We start from the raw sequence: 14021 nt of genomic DNA on the forward strand, positions 1-14021 counted from the left end.
CCAAATAATATGCAGAAATGTAGCACTCATCCCACAACCACGTTTGCATAAACCATCCAGGGAAAAACCCATCACTACCAGACGCGGACCAGTTACATACACCCGGTGGAGGATCTTAAGCTGAACCAAGCGGAGACGGGCGGGGATGGCGACCTCTTTCGGAGAAGAGAGTGCCGATTGCCAATCTTCGTCATCCAAGTCCAGCCCGTCACCGACCCAAACCTCCCTAAGTCGGACCAGTAAGTCAGCGCGATTATTAATCATTTCTTGTAAATCAGGGAGATAGTGCTATCGGGAAGGTGGCCATCCAGTATGCGATCCTCGAGGGGGGAGGACTCGGGCAGGGTCACACCAGGAGTCAGAACAGAGGCCAGAGCATGTCGGACCTGCAGATATCGAAAGAATTCTCTATCACTCAAGTCATATTCGGCCTGAAGGGCCTCGAAGGACTTCACTTCACCTTCTACACAGACATCACCCACTTTACATATTCCAATCATATCCCAGCGGTCAAAGCCCTTAGTAGACCAGAGACATCCCAAACGTTCGGAAGCATAAAGCGGAGTAGCCATTGTCAGTCGATTCTCCCATCCCAGACTCACATTCGCGGTGCGCCACACACTGACTGCGATCCTGGACGGGCCCGTAAGATGGCGCCCGGCCGATCTGGAATAAAGCACTCTATTAAAATCCCCTCCCGGCAGCTGGAGTCTATCCATCTCGAAGGCCGGATCCCGACCCGGGGAATACATTGCATGATTAATGGCAGACAGCTGGGTAGCCCAATAATATCTTTTGATATCAGGGAGCGCCATGCCCCCGTCATACCAAGGGATGGTAAGTTTCGCAAGGGCAATACGCGGGCGCCCGTCCCAAATCAGTTGCCTTTGGAGACTCTCAATCTCTCGAAAATAGGTTGCGGGAATGTCGTCATAGGAATTCTGAAGGGCGTATAAGAATCGTGGCAAAGACATCATTTTAAAAAGGGCCGCCCTGCCCAGAGGAGACAGGGGTAGCTTACGCCAGCGGGCCACATCCAGTCGCAGTCTATGAAGCGGGGGGAGGAGATTACGCTCGAACCGGAGTGAAGAATCCAGTGTAATAAAAATCCCCAAATATTTGAAGCCAGACTGGACAACCTGAATAGGAAATCTATCCGGCAATGGGGGCAGAACACCCGAGAGAACATACACACAGGACTTAGCCCAATTAATAACTAGACCAGAGTTAGCGCCAAACGAAGTGAGAACGTCAAATAAGACGTTTAAAGATTTGCGTGGGGAAGTAAGGTAGAGAAGAATGTCATCCGCGTAAAGCGAGACGCGGTCCTCAAAATCTGGTGACCAACGGATCCCTTTGAGGGAAGGTTCCCATCGAAGCCACGCAGCTAACGGCTCCAAGGCAAGCGCAAAAAGCAACGGAGACAAGGGGCACCCCTGTCGGGTCCCCCTACCAAGACAAAAGGGGACAGAAACTCGACCATTAACCACAACCTGTGCCAAGGGCTCGGCATATAACAATTTCACCCAACCAATAAACCCAGGGCCGAAACCAAATTTCTCAAGAGCCGCCCAAAGATAGGGCCATTCTACTGTATCAAAGGCCATCGAGGCATCCAGCGAAGCCAAAATGGCTGGCTCTGTCAGAAGCCCCGCCCTCGCAATGGCTCCGTGGAGACGACGTAGGTTAAGAGCCGTGTTGCGATGCGGGATAAATTCGGATTGATCCGGATGAATCAAGCTGCTGATAACCGTCAGGAGGCGGGTAGCCAGGAGCTTAGCCAGAACCTTGGGTTCGACATTCAACAGGGAAATGGGCCTATAAGACGAACAGAGGTCCCGGGGCTTACCTTCTTTGGGAATAACAACGATCGTAGCCAGACGCTGATCATATGGGAGAATACCCCGATCCCGGGACTCTAAAAACATGGTACGAAGATAGGTCGCCATCTTATCAGGACGTAGCTTGTACAACTCAATTGGCAATCCATTCGGGTCCAAAGCCTTGCCCGAACGGAGTGAGCGAATGGCAGTCGCTATCTCGTCCGTAGAGAAAGGGGACTCCAAAGAGACTCGGTCTAAATCGGAGACACAGGGCAGAGCTATATCGCGCATCAAGAGGCGAGAGTCATCAACATCACGTTCAGACATAGGGGAATAAACCACACAAAAATAGTCCGCAAAACATTCCACAATCTCAACCGGGTCAGTCACTCTCACACCATTCAAAGTCTGAATCACTGGTACCACACGATTCGCCCTCTCCTTGTCCAACCACGCCAGCAATTTACCCGCTTTGTCCCCCACATCATACAAACGACCCTGTTGTTCCCGAAACATCATTTTAGCCGCGTCCGTAACCAGAGACCTATAAGCAAATTGTTTCAGACCCAGGGCGTGGAGTTTACCAGGAGTAACATTCGACTCCAGGTCAGCCTCTATCTCAACAATTTCCCTCTCAAGGTCCACCACCTCCCGATTCCTCGCCTTCTTGGATTCAGCAATAAGGGAAAGGGCCTGCCCACGGATCACTGTCTTAAATGCCTCCCATAGGGACACCGCAGAGGAGACAGACCCCTCGTTGTCTAGAAAGTAATTGTCCAACGACTTGATCAAGAGACCACGGGTCTCGGGGGAGGTGAGGTACCATGGATTGATAGGAGCCACCCGGCCCGCCGCCTCCACCCCCATCTCAAAACAAAGCCAGAGCGGAGAATGGTCCGAGATGCCCCGGGGGAGGTGTCTAATCTCCCGAACAGCCGGCGACTGCGCCGCAGGCATCAGGAAATAATCCAGTCTAGACAGACTCCCATGGGCCCCGGAATGGAAAGTGTATTGAAGCTGAGTAGGGTGCATGAGTCTCCAACAATCCACCAAACCAAAAGTATCCAGAAACCCACCCAGCCATCGTTGGGCCGAAGGAGTGTCCCTAGGGGGGTGACGATCATGTAGACCGGAGAACACAGAATTAAAGTCCCCTGCTATGAAGAGAGTACTATCAGGGAGGCTCAACAACACTCGACCCAAATCGGAAAAGGTAGAGGTCTGTAGACCGGGGGGCACATAAACGGCAAACAGGGAAAGGGTCCGACCCTCATAGCGTCCCACGAGGACGACGTAACGCCCTCGATCATCAAGGATCACATCATCAATTGCGAGGGGGAGGGAAGCCCGAACAAGGATACCCACCCCCCTGGAACCGGTAGTTCAGCTCTCTATACCACCCTCGGCACCACCCGGGTGTTCAACAGGCTCAGTCCCAGGAGGTCGGTCCGGCAGAGAGTCTAGCCAGTCATTCACTGACTCAGGCCGATCAACGAAAAAGAAAAAGGTCCGGTCATTGTACTCAACTCGCAGCCTGGTCGGAAAAAGCATTGCGTAACGCAGTCCCATGTCCCGGAGACGCTTCTTGACTCCACGGAAGCCCATACGCTGTTTCTGCACCAATTGAGAAAAGTCCGGGTAGAAGTTCACCGTGGCATTCTCAAAGGCCACCGGGCCCCTCACACGCGATGCCTGCAGGATAGCGTCCCGGTCCCTATAGTGAAAGAGTTTCGCAACAATAGGCCTCGGCGGGGCGCCCGGCTTGCCCTGGCCTCCCGGAACACGATGGGCACGTTCCACTGCGAAGAATTTACTCAACCCAGACGGGGAGAGGTAGTTCTGTATCAGGTCCTCGACCAGGAGATCAACAGAATGCGGGTCCGGATTTTCCGGAACGCCAACCACACGCACGTTACAACGACGTGCCCTGTTTTCAAAGTCCTCCAAGCGCCGGGTCATGAAATCGTTCACCCTTCGGAGATTGCCAATCTCCGTCTGTATCTCCGAGACGTCGTCCGTGAGGCTGGATGACTTGATATCCAATGACTTCACCTTCTCATTGGTTTTAGATAGGTCGGCCCGAATCAAGTTCACATTAATGGCCACGGTGTCGATTTTGTGGGCCAAAGCTTCATACTGTTGGCCTATTGTTTCCTTCATGCCAGAAATGGCGCCCATGATGTCCTGCAAGGACGGCTCCGTCGACGAGTCCACAGGGTGGTCAACTGCACTCGGGCCAGGCAAGGCGGCTCCAGGGGACCCCTTCGAATGGGTGTACCGGTCCATAACGTTAGACTGGACCGGGCCCCCACGCAGGGGCGTTTTGGTCTTTCGTGTCTCTCGGTCCCCTCTGCCCGCCATGTTGGAGACAGCGTCACCAGGGACACACTCGACCCGATGGGAATGGCCGCAGGAGAGTAGGGCGCCGAGACCAAAAGGGCAGCGACGAGGGTACCACTAGGTGTGAACCAGCCCGGAAGGACAATAAGCTAGCCAAAGGCACAACAGCAGTCTCGTGCGCTGGACCCAGCAAGGGCCAGACTCCTCTGCCAGATGTCGCAGTCTGAGGCCGAAACGAAACCGAAACTTAAGAGGGCGACCCACGAGTCGGATCCCCCTGCCGCTGTTGTTCAACTCAGAGTCGGCCACAGTGCCTCACCCAGACCCGGGCGCACCTCGAGGGCGGACCCCGAAAGTTTGAGTCGTCGTATCTTCGGCGCCCCTGGTCCAAATCAAATTCCCAAAAACCACAGGAAGATCAGCCCGGTGTCCTCTATACAAATCCTCGTGAAGAATCAGGATATGTTCAGGATATCATGCGGGCGGGGGTCCGGAGAGCGCTGTGCTCACGTGGCCATCACGGATGCCCGCCAAGCTCCTCCCCCGAAGAGACGGCTTTTAATCAACATGTTATCAAGGATTGCCTTGACCTGGTTAATTATTCTAAGATCCCCTGGCTAAAGTACATCAAAGACAGTTTTCAGGCAATTTATGGTCTGGATATAACAGTGGACCCCTATGCTGCAGGAGATTTCTCTAAGCAGGAGATGAAAAATAAATTTATGCTGTATAAAGCCCAAAACCGTTTAGTTGCCAATGGATGCTTGACTAAACTCGACCTCTATAATAAATACATTGATTGTGAAGGTTTTCAACCTTACTTGAGCCAGGTAACCAGACCAGCCCACAGGTTTGTTCTTACGAGACTTAGACTTGGACTGGCCCACCACTTGGTGGCTTTTCCCTATCTTAAGAAGCACCCTCTTGATCATTGTCCATTATCACAGGAAAAGTATGATATTTTAAATTTTGTTTCTTGTTTTTTTTTTTAACCCGTATATCGTCACCTTATTACATGTTTTCCGCCTGTATGCTTTTATGGTCATTTGTATTATATGAACCGAATAAAGCTTGATGAAATTAAATGAAATGAGTGCTAATTCATGTTTTTCCCTACATGGCTAAGGCATAATCTGGGGAATGCGTCTGTGGTCTGGTAATATAGAGATCTTGGTGTGTATCCTCTTCACAAAAACGCATTAAGTAAGCATAACTATAGCACAGAATATTTACATTTAATATAATATAGATTTACTTTTACATTGCAGGGCCCATGCCAGCGGAAGACGAGGATGAGGTGCAGCATGATCAATATGGCAGTAGTTGCGTTGCAGCAACTACATGTAAAAGGAACAGAAGAAAGGAATCAAACGTAATCACCATAATGACCAGTTTGAAGACATGTGTTCCAACTACCTCTGCTACCTCTGCAACCACACGCATTGGTGCTGCAGAATCCACCCCATCTCCGTCTACAATTGTTCCCTCACCTGCACAACTACAATGTGTCAGCTGAGGCAATAGCCACAGCGCCTGAGCTGAATCACAAGTGTACCCATGCACGGAGACAAGCCAAGTCAGTGGATAAAGATCAATCTTTGTTTTTCTCAAGACTCATCAGGGCATGAAGCTTAGGGCACTGTTGTGGCCACTTGCAAATGGCATTGTCACGGGCAGGTGGCACCCATTGGAAAACCACAGTACAGCTGGGTTCTCATGGGAGCAGGGTTGATGGCTTTTTAGGGAAGAAGACCCAAAAGGTACTTGCAGTTCTTATCCCACGGTGGGTCCTTGATTGTAGCTCCCTCTGATTGTTTCTTGTATGTTTTATAATGGAGCACATCTCTGTTTGGTTTTGGTGAAGTGCGGTCCGAGACATGCCAGCAACCTCATGGCCTTTCTGGAGGAGGGCTATCACTTGTCTAAAGGCCAGTAGAAGCATTTTAAGGAATTAATTCAAGTCCAGGTTTTTTTATTATCCATTTGGTAATGCTAATATGGAAATGCACTCTTTTTTGTATTCTCATTTCCTTATCTATCGACTTGGTAATTCCAATATGGATGTGGGTTGCAACTTAGCCATAGTATGTTTCAGCGAGATTACAGATCCCAGCTGGCAGTTTTTATTTCATTGGGGAGGGGGGCATGCAACCCCGTCCATGAAGCTTCTTTAGGCCCCAGGGACCCCATCTCCTAGGGCTGATAATTTATTTTTAGGGGAAGAGGGTGCGGGCTCCACCCACTGCAGTCTTCTTGAGAACCCATCTTTTGGAACATTGAACTTCATGCAGGGTATGCCCACACTCTCCCTGGGCAGGGAATACAACTTTGCTCCCTCCCCCGGGTGGAAGCACAGGAAAATGCTGCTCTCGATTGGGAAAAAGCAAAGTGGAAGAGGATGTGGTCTAACGGCTAGGGCGGTCGATCTCAAATCTGGGAAACCGGGTTCGAGTCTCAGCAATGACACTCAACATCCTGTGATTCTTTGCAAATCACTTAATCTCCCTGTGCCTAACAAAAATTAATGTGTCCTTGTGTTACGCAACTGATGCTCATGTAAAGCACTCTGATACCTTTGGGTCAAGTTTGTACTATATAAAATTTTGCGAAAAAAAGTGACTGAGCAGGCTCCCGCCAGGCCCACAATCGGTACTGGCTGGGGAGCCGGAGGGGCCGCAATGGCACTTGGGCTCGCCCTACTGCCCCCCACCCCCAATGATTGGTACGTTGTGGGTGCTCTGAGTGGGCACTAAAGCACCACTTTAAAATAAATTATAAACAAGCATTTACAATACAACGGTTTCGCCTTTGCCAAAGTTAGAGCTGTTGGCATTGTAAATGACAAATCCTCCCTCTGCCCGTGCTCTGTGTGTACACCAGTAAGAGGAGCTGTGAGGGGACGGTCCGGGCCGCCCTGCGAGCTCACACAGCGAGAGCCCAGGAGAGCTGCCCTGGGCAGAGCAAGGAAGAAGCACCGGGCAGGGGAGACAAAGGGGCCACCCAGACAAGGGACTGAAGGTCGCCCTCCTGCGGAGAAGTCTGCGCGCACTCTGCCACCTTGGACTGGGGCTGGACGCTCCCACATGACTGGACTAGGGGGCTGCGGACACCCCCTACAGAGCATTAGTAGTTGCTCACACCCACCCAGAAGAGGAGTGGGGGGTGGGCTGCTGACACGTGGGCCTCAGTGGTTTCGAACATCTCAGGGCAAAGCACTGACTCTGCAGACACAGGGGGCTGGGGCTGTTGACGCGGCAGAAGACTGAAAGGTGCTGCTACCTGGACCTGAGGGCTCCTTTCGCCACTGGCTCCTGGGCACCTGGGGCTGAGAGTTCCTGTAGCCCCGGGAGGTCAGCAGAGGACTGAGGAAACCCTGAGGTACCTGCGCCCGAGGGCAACAGCCATGCACCTGCGTCTCCGGGCTGCCGGCTGTCCTCGCCATACCCCGAGGAGCTGGCACAGTACTGCTGAGCTCAGAAGACACTGTATCAGCTGCCACGTCGGAATCAGAGCCAGGGTTGGTTCTGCCTGCTCCCATGTCTTTATGGTTTGCTACACATTACATGGACAACACTGAAAGGCTAAGCCCCCTGTGTAGGCTTTCTGGAGTTATAAATGGTCTTTGAAATAAATAATAGACGAAAACACAAGGGGAAGCTGAGAAGAGCATCACATTATTTGGCACATATGTGGTACTTACAAACAGTGACTTAAAGGATAGCACACTGTCTCATAGCTGTGTTTGTGTCTGCAAGGCAAGGCAGCTACCGCCAACCGGGATGTGCAGCAGAGATGCCTCCTCATTGGTGTTTAACTTACAAGTGAATGACATCTTTAATGTCATTTTGACGGCCATACCAGGCACACGTGTGTGGAAAGTATCAAACTGACCCTACGTTTTAATGGACGGGTTGGTTAGTGTTGCTTGCAAAAACAGGCTCTGTGGACCACTGGAAGCTGTGAGCTAGTAAGGCCAAGAAAATAGATCCAGCTCAACCAAGGGAACATCTTCATCTGCTGGCGATGTGAATAGGTGACCTTAAACACATGCTGAACGTTCAACTCATAGAGAAGTTACTACATTTAAATATCTTTTCATCACTACCTCACAGAACTTGAAATAAGATGCACTTGTCACTTGCAGTGTGTTGAGATCAGATTCTGCAGTGAAGACCTCTCGCTTACTATGTGAACACTATGTAAGGAGACCTTCTGAAGAGTAATGTCTGCGGTGATGCTGAAATCTAGGCAGATTGAGTGCGAAACAGAAGCTCGGCTTTAGATTGACTGCAAAACAGAAGCTCGGCTTTAGCAGCTGCGTTTTTAGAAACATGCGCGTGGACTTCTGACAGTGTTCACAGGGGCGTAGAAGTGACTTTCAATCAGCATTCTTGCAGGCTCGAAGAGAGTAAATAGCCGCTTAGAAACGCCACAGACATATTTTGCCTTGGTCCATGTTTAGGAAAGCCTCATGTTCTGTTTTATGCTACAAGAACTTACTAAATAAATGTGAACCCTCATAATATTAATATTGCTTGCTAAGCCGCATTTTCATGGCACCGGTCCCGGATTCTTTCCTTGTATTCCCGGTGCTGCTTTGCCGCCCCTGTGAGTGACGGGCTCGCTTCTCAGTGGAGCGAATTCTGAATAAACAAGCTCAAATGAAAGAACTTTTGCCATCCCCTGCGGATCCTGTTTTTGCACCGCGGTACTTATATTGTGGAGTTTGTTGAAGAAAGGAGCATTTGAAGACAGGAGATGGCTGGGGGGGCAGCGGACGAGCGAGAAGGCATCGGACTGGGAGGGGGGTGGAAGGGACGGTGAGAAATTGCCTCAGAGCATTTGAAGACGGGAGGGGGCTGGGGGGGCAGCGGACGAGCGAGAAGGCATCGGACTGGGAGGGGGGTGGAAGGGACGGGGAGAAATTGCCTCAGAGCATTTGAAGACGGGAGGGGGCTGGGGGGGCTGCGGACGAGCGATAAAGCATCGGACTGTGAGGGGGTGGAAGGGACGGGGAGAAATTGCCTCAGAGCATTTGAAGACGGGAGGGGGCTGGGGGGGCAGCGGACGAGCGAGAAGGCACCCTCCCGCCCCAGCTCCATGAAAAAAATGGCGGCGCAAACAAAGTGACAAAAACAAACAAGAAGTTCTTGAAAATTCTGCAGAGCACTAGAAATGGAAGGGCACTAACCCTAGTACGCCTCCTTGCCAGCTTCTGCCTGAATGTGGAGAGTATGATGAGAGGACTCGGGAGCAACGAGACACGCGTAAAACAAACAGGGAGACGACATGAGACGGGGTACACGTACAAACAGGGAGACGACATGAGACGGGGTACAGGTACAAAGGGAAAAATATACCGTGGAACAGCAACGAGACACGCGTAAAACAAACAGGGAGACGACATGAGACGGGGTACACGTACAAACAGGGAGACGACATGAGATGGGGTACACGTACAAAGGGCAAAGAAAATTATAAACAAAATGCTGCTGACCTGATCGCAAATAGAAACAACTTCCTGGCAACTTAAATCTCGCAGACCACTCCGGCTAAAGGCACTTCGAAAAAGACCAAAACATCACGGGGGAAAAAAAAACATCCGCCCACTGCCGCATGACGTTTTAAAAGGGGCGGAGAGGGAAAAAATCGCCGGAACGCCCACGAATCGCCTCGGACAATGACGGACAGATCTCTCTTCCAATGGCTAGCCTCCATTTATGGAGCTAGCCAATGGAAGAGAGAGGCGGGATTAAGCCACATACTGTTCTAACATAAGATTTCGCCTGCGTGAACGCTGCTGCGCAGCGGACGCCAGGCGAAACCTAAAAAGGGCACCAGGGCTCCCATACAAATGTTCATCAAAAGGTAAAAAAAATAATAATAAATGAATGACAGGATTGGCTTATTTATTGTTTAGTGCTTCAGCAAGGAGGGCCCCATAATAATCTATGGCTTTTTAAATTTTCTTTTTTTTTACCCTGGTGGTGCCCTCAGAAGACACAGCAGCGCCATCAACCATTATTTGTAATGTTGCGGGTGCTGCAGGGAGTGCAGCATCCCCCCAACTACATTGGAAAAAAACACAGTAAATCTCCTGGGTCACTGACTGCATGACCATAGCAGAGCTTATTATCATTTTTTTAAGTAGTCCGAGATGGAGCAGTATGCTTAGCAGCTGGAGTGCAGGCACCCCATGTAGTGGGTTCTAGATTTGTATTTTGTGGAATGAAAAATGTTTTTAAAAGTCTCAAAGGCCAGTTGAAGTTTTTTTGTTTGTTAGGCTTTATTGAAATTGTTTTATGACAATCACTTGTAAACATTGAAATGTGTGACTTTATAAAATATTAATTTGATTATAATTATTGGTGATTTTTGACAAAGACAATATGTCTTCTCTATATATGTTTATGTGCTCCCCCTTGACAAAGCAAATAGACCCACTTTTTATATTTAAGTGTTATGACTCTTTGACATAGTCAGTTGGTCTGCCTTAGAGAAAATGATATCCTTTATATTGTTACATCACATAGTCAGCCGGACTTGCCCAACCACTTGTTGTGGTGTAGGGGGGTTAGGATGCCAGCACAGGTTTGGACACGATGACTAGCTGTATGCCCGGCCCTGTGTTCAATGCCACGTCAGCCACCGCGATGGACTTCTTACTTAATGGTAAAAAAAATAGATATTTACTGAAAAAAAATAAAGGTAAAGTGACATTATAGAAAGGAATTATAATAATATTTAACTTTATATTTTTAAAAAACCTTAAAAATTCACTAAAAAAAGGTTGGGGGACGTTATACTTATGTGAAAATGTGAATAAAAACATACTGTTTTAAATAATGAAAACCACTGCACCAGTTTTAGTTATCGGAAGTAACTATAACCTTATGCCTTAAAGTAACTATAACTCGCGCCCTTGCCATGTCCTGCCACTTTCTTCACATACTAGATAACTCAGGACATGTTCTATGACATCATTAATAACATCAAAGCAACATCTGAAATTACATCATCGATGACAACAATGTGCATCAAGAATCGGTACACAATGCCATATTGCAGCGTTAAGCAACATGCGATTATGATTTGACAAACTTTCTCTGCTGTGTAAACCAATTCCCTAATGGAGACATCAAAAGTGCCTTTTTAGCAGTCCACATGCACTCTCAATTACATTTCATGTTCTAGAATGTGCATCAATGTATGCTGTTTGCATGAAGTTTTAGGATAATGTACGGGTGTCACCAGCCACTCTCAAAATGTATAACCTGAGTCACCTGCATGGATAAGCTAATTTTGAGTGGTATTATGTTTGCAGTACACATAAAGAGCAAATACCTATAGTATAACCTTGGGTCACATACAGACAATATAATTGACATTCTGATGTGTTCTATTATGTATAATAATATCGTTATCTTCCAGTAATGTGTTTGGTTTGTTCAGAATAGTTCATCGCATTTATATATGGAAGGCCATATGTTCACCATAGTTACATGGTCTCTGTGAATGCAGCATTACTGCATTGACATTTTCTGAGATGGTATATAGTGTCTGACTATAGAATCATTAAATAATGTTTAGATCCTTGGAAACATGTGGGACAGTGAGTATTACTGGGTCTGTATTGCACACCAATTGAACTTTAATGGTATGGTGCATCTTCTGCTCACAGTACCTTTGGTACTCTGCTCTTGGTATTACAAGTGCTACATGTTTACAGTCAAGGACACCTATTACACTTTGAAATGCATCAATGGCATCAAACTTTGCCTCAACACTATTCACTGATTGTGTTTTACTTGGAAAATGATGTGCTGTGGTGCTAACTGCAGCAGGACACTTGTTACCTTCTTTAATACCTCTGAAAACATAGGTTGTGCAGTTGCATGAAGATTTCCCACTGCGCAATGAAACCCTCCTGCAGGCAAAAAATGTAGCATTGCTAGCATATTTAAACATGGTAAAATGGCGGTCTGTACTCCAATGTTTAATTCAAAGGCATTTCTTGGTGCATCCAATAAGCCATAGTTTGGTGTTGCATCCAATAAGCCATAGTTTGTGGTCTTGGGAAGCCAGTAGTTTGTTTGAATTTAGCTGAACTCATTCAATAGGATCAGACCTCTCTTTTTCAAACTGAACCTTCCTTTTTCCCTGTTGAGCTCTTTACTTTCAGTCCTGGAGCTAGAGTTGCACCTGCATAACTAGTAGATTTACCTCCTGCAGTCGGAACTGACATACGTTTAGATTTCAATCTTGGCACTGTATGGCAGAGCATGAGAGAGAAGGAATGATCTGCAGTTATATATAGGTGGAATTATTACATTCTTTTGGGCTGTAATGTTTTCTTTGTAGGTCTGTGCTTGCATGGGGCATGTGTTTGGGTGTTATGGACATAATGTATATTTTTTATAGTTGTGTATCTAGTTATGTAATTGAAAATTGTACTAGTGTCATTGATAATGTTCTAAAGTACTCAGTCACTTTGCATTTAGTCTTAAGTTTGTAAAATGTAACACCTGCTCTAAGCACGAGGCATATGTTGTTGATAATTCTCTACCCCCGCAAGGTTCAGCTGCTACTTGTAACAGCATTGTCTTTTCCACATCTGGTAAATCCTAGTGTGTGTCTTTTTTCCAGGTGCCTTACTATTGCATACTTGAAACAGTTGGAGCAGATGTCGCATAAATTTGGTAAATCCACTCTGCACAACTTGCAATGAGAGCCTTAGAGTACACCAAAGTCTCACCCAGGCACAAGAGGAGTAATTGATTCAGAATATTGGTGCATATTAAGTCCATAAAGTGTTGGACTATAGTAGGGGCATTCCTCTGTCCAGATAGCGTTCTATAATATGAAAAATCTCTGAAAGGGTTGCAGAAATTAGTCTTCCACTCATCACCTTTCTTCATGCACCACAGAAGGCACACTCCTCACAAATCTAGTTAATTAAAAATGCTAGCACCATGAACTAATTAATAAATGCCTTTGATATGGGTACAAGGATAGATACCCTTGACTATGATATTATTTAGTCGTCTATAGTAAATTCACAGTCTTAATGAGGATCTTTCTTCGGTACAAAAAATATAAAATTGACTAAGATGGAACATTTAACCAGTGGTGCACATTCTACTGTAAAAAAACATCAGACGTCTTTCTACTCAGAGAGTAAATATACCCCAAAAGTAATACTATCCCTGGGTTAAATTGGAGTAGATAGATCTATATGGGGTAGAAGTACACAGCCTTCAGCTTTAGAGGAGCCTTAGGCAAACTGTCCTTTTAGTTCTCAGATAGGGTTCCCCTCATTCACAACTTGCATAGGAACTACATGAGACAACGACTGAGTGGAGTTTAGCCATAGCTTAATTTTCTTAAACGTTTTATCTAGCATCTACATGTGAAGAAGTCTTCTAAGGTACCCCCAGAATTTCTTGGTCCACTTCATAAAGAACAGATTGTGAATCCAGTTACTGATTAGCGGCAATTCCCCAGTAAATAAAATTATCCTGGATTCCATGTTTCCTGTTAAAACGCTTTTCGGCACACAAATGTCTTACTCTATGTCCCCTGTCAGTTCAGGTGAATGCTAAAAAAGAATACAAGGTACTATATATTCATGCTGAAGAATTGTTGTGCAACAGTTGCAGTATCTAGTAAATTGGAAAGGATTTGACCATAAGAAGCAGCCACTGGAACTGGCTTCTACTATTTAGACTCCATGTTTTTAGTTAAATTGTATGCCAAAATTTCAGACAGTTTGTCAAAATAAGAGGGAGATACCCTGATTCTTAGAAAAGGGACTGGTCTGTGTAACATAAAGCAAAAAAAAAACCTTTCCAAGAGACT

Source organism: Lissotriton helveticus, chromosome 10 (genome assembly GCF_964261635.1).
Source record: "Lissotriton helveticus chromosome 10, aLisHel1.1, whole genome shotgun sequence".
In the NCBI taxonomy this organism is placed as follows: domain Eukaryota; kingdom Metazoa; phylum Chordata; class Amphibia; order Caudata; family Salamandridae; genus Lissotriton; species Lissotriton helveticus.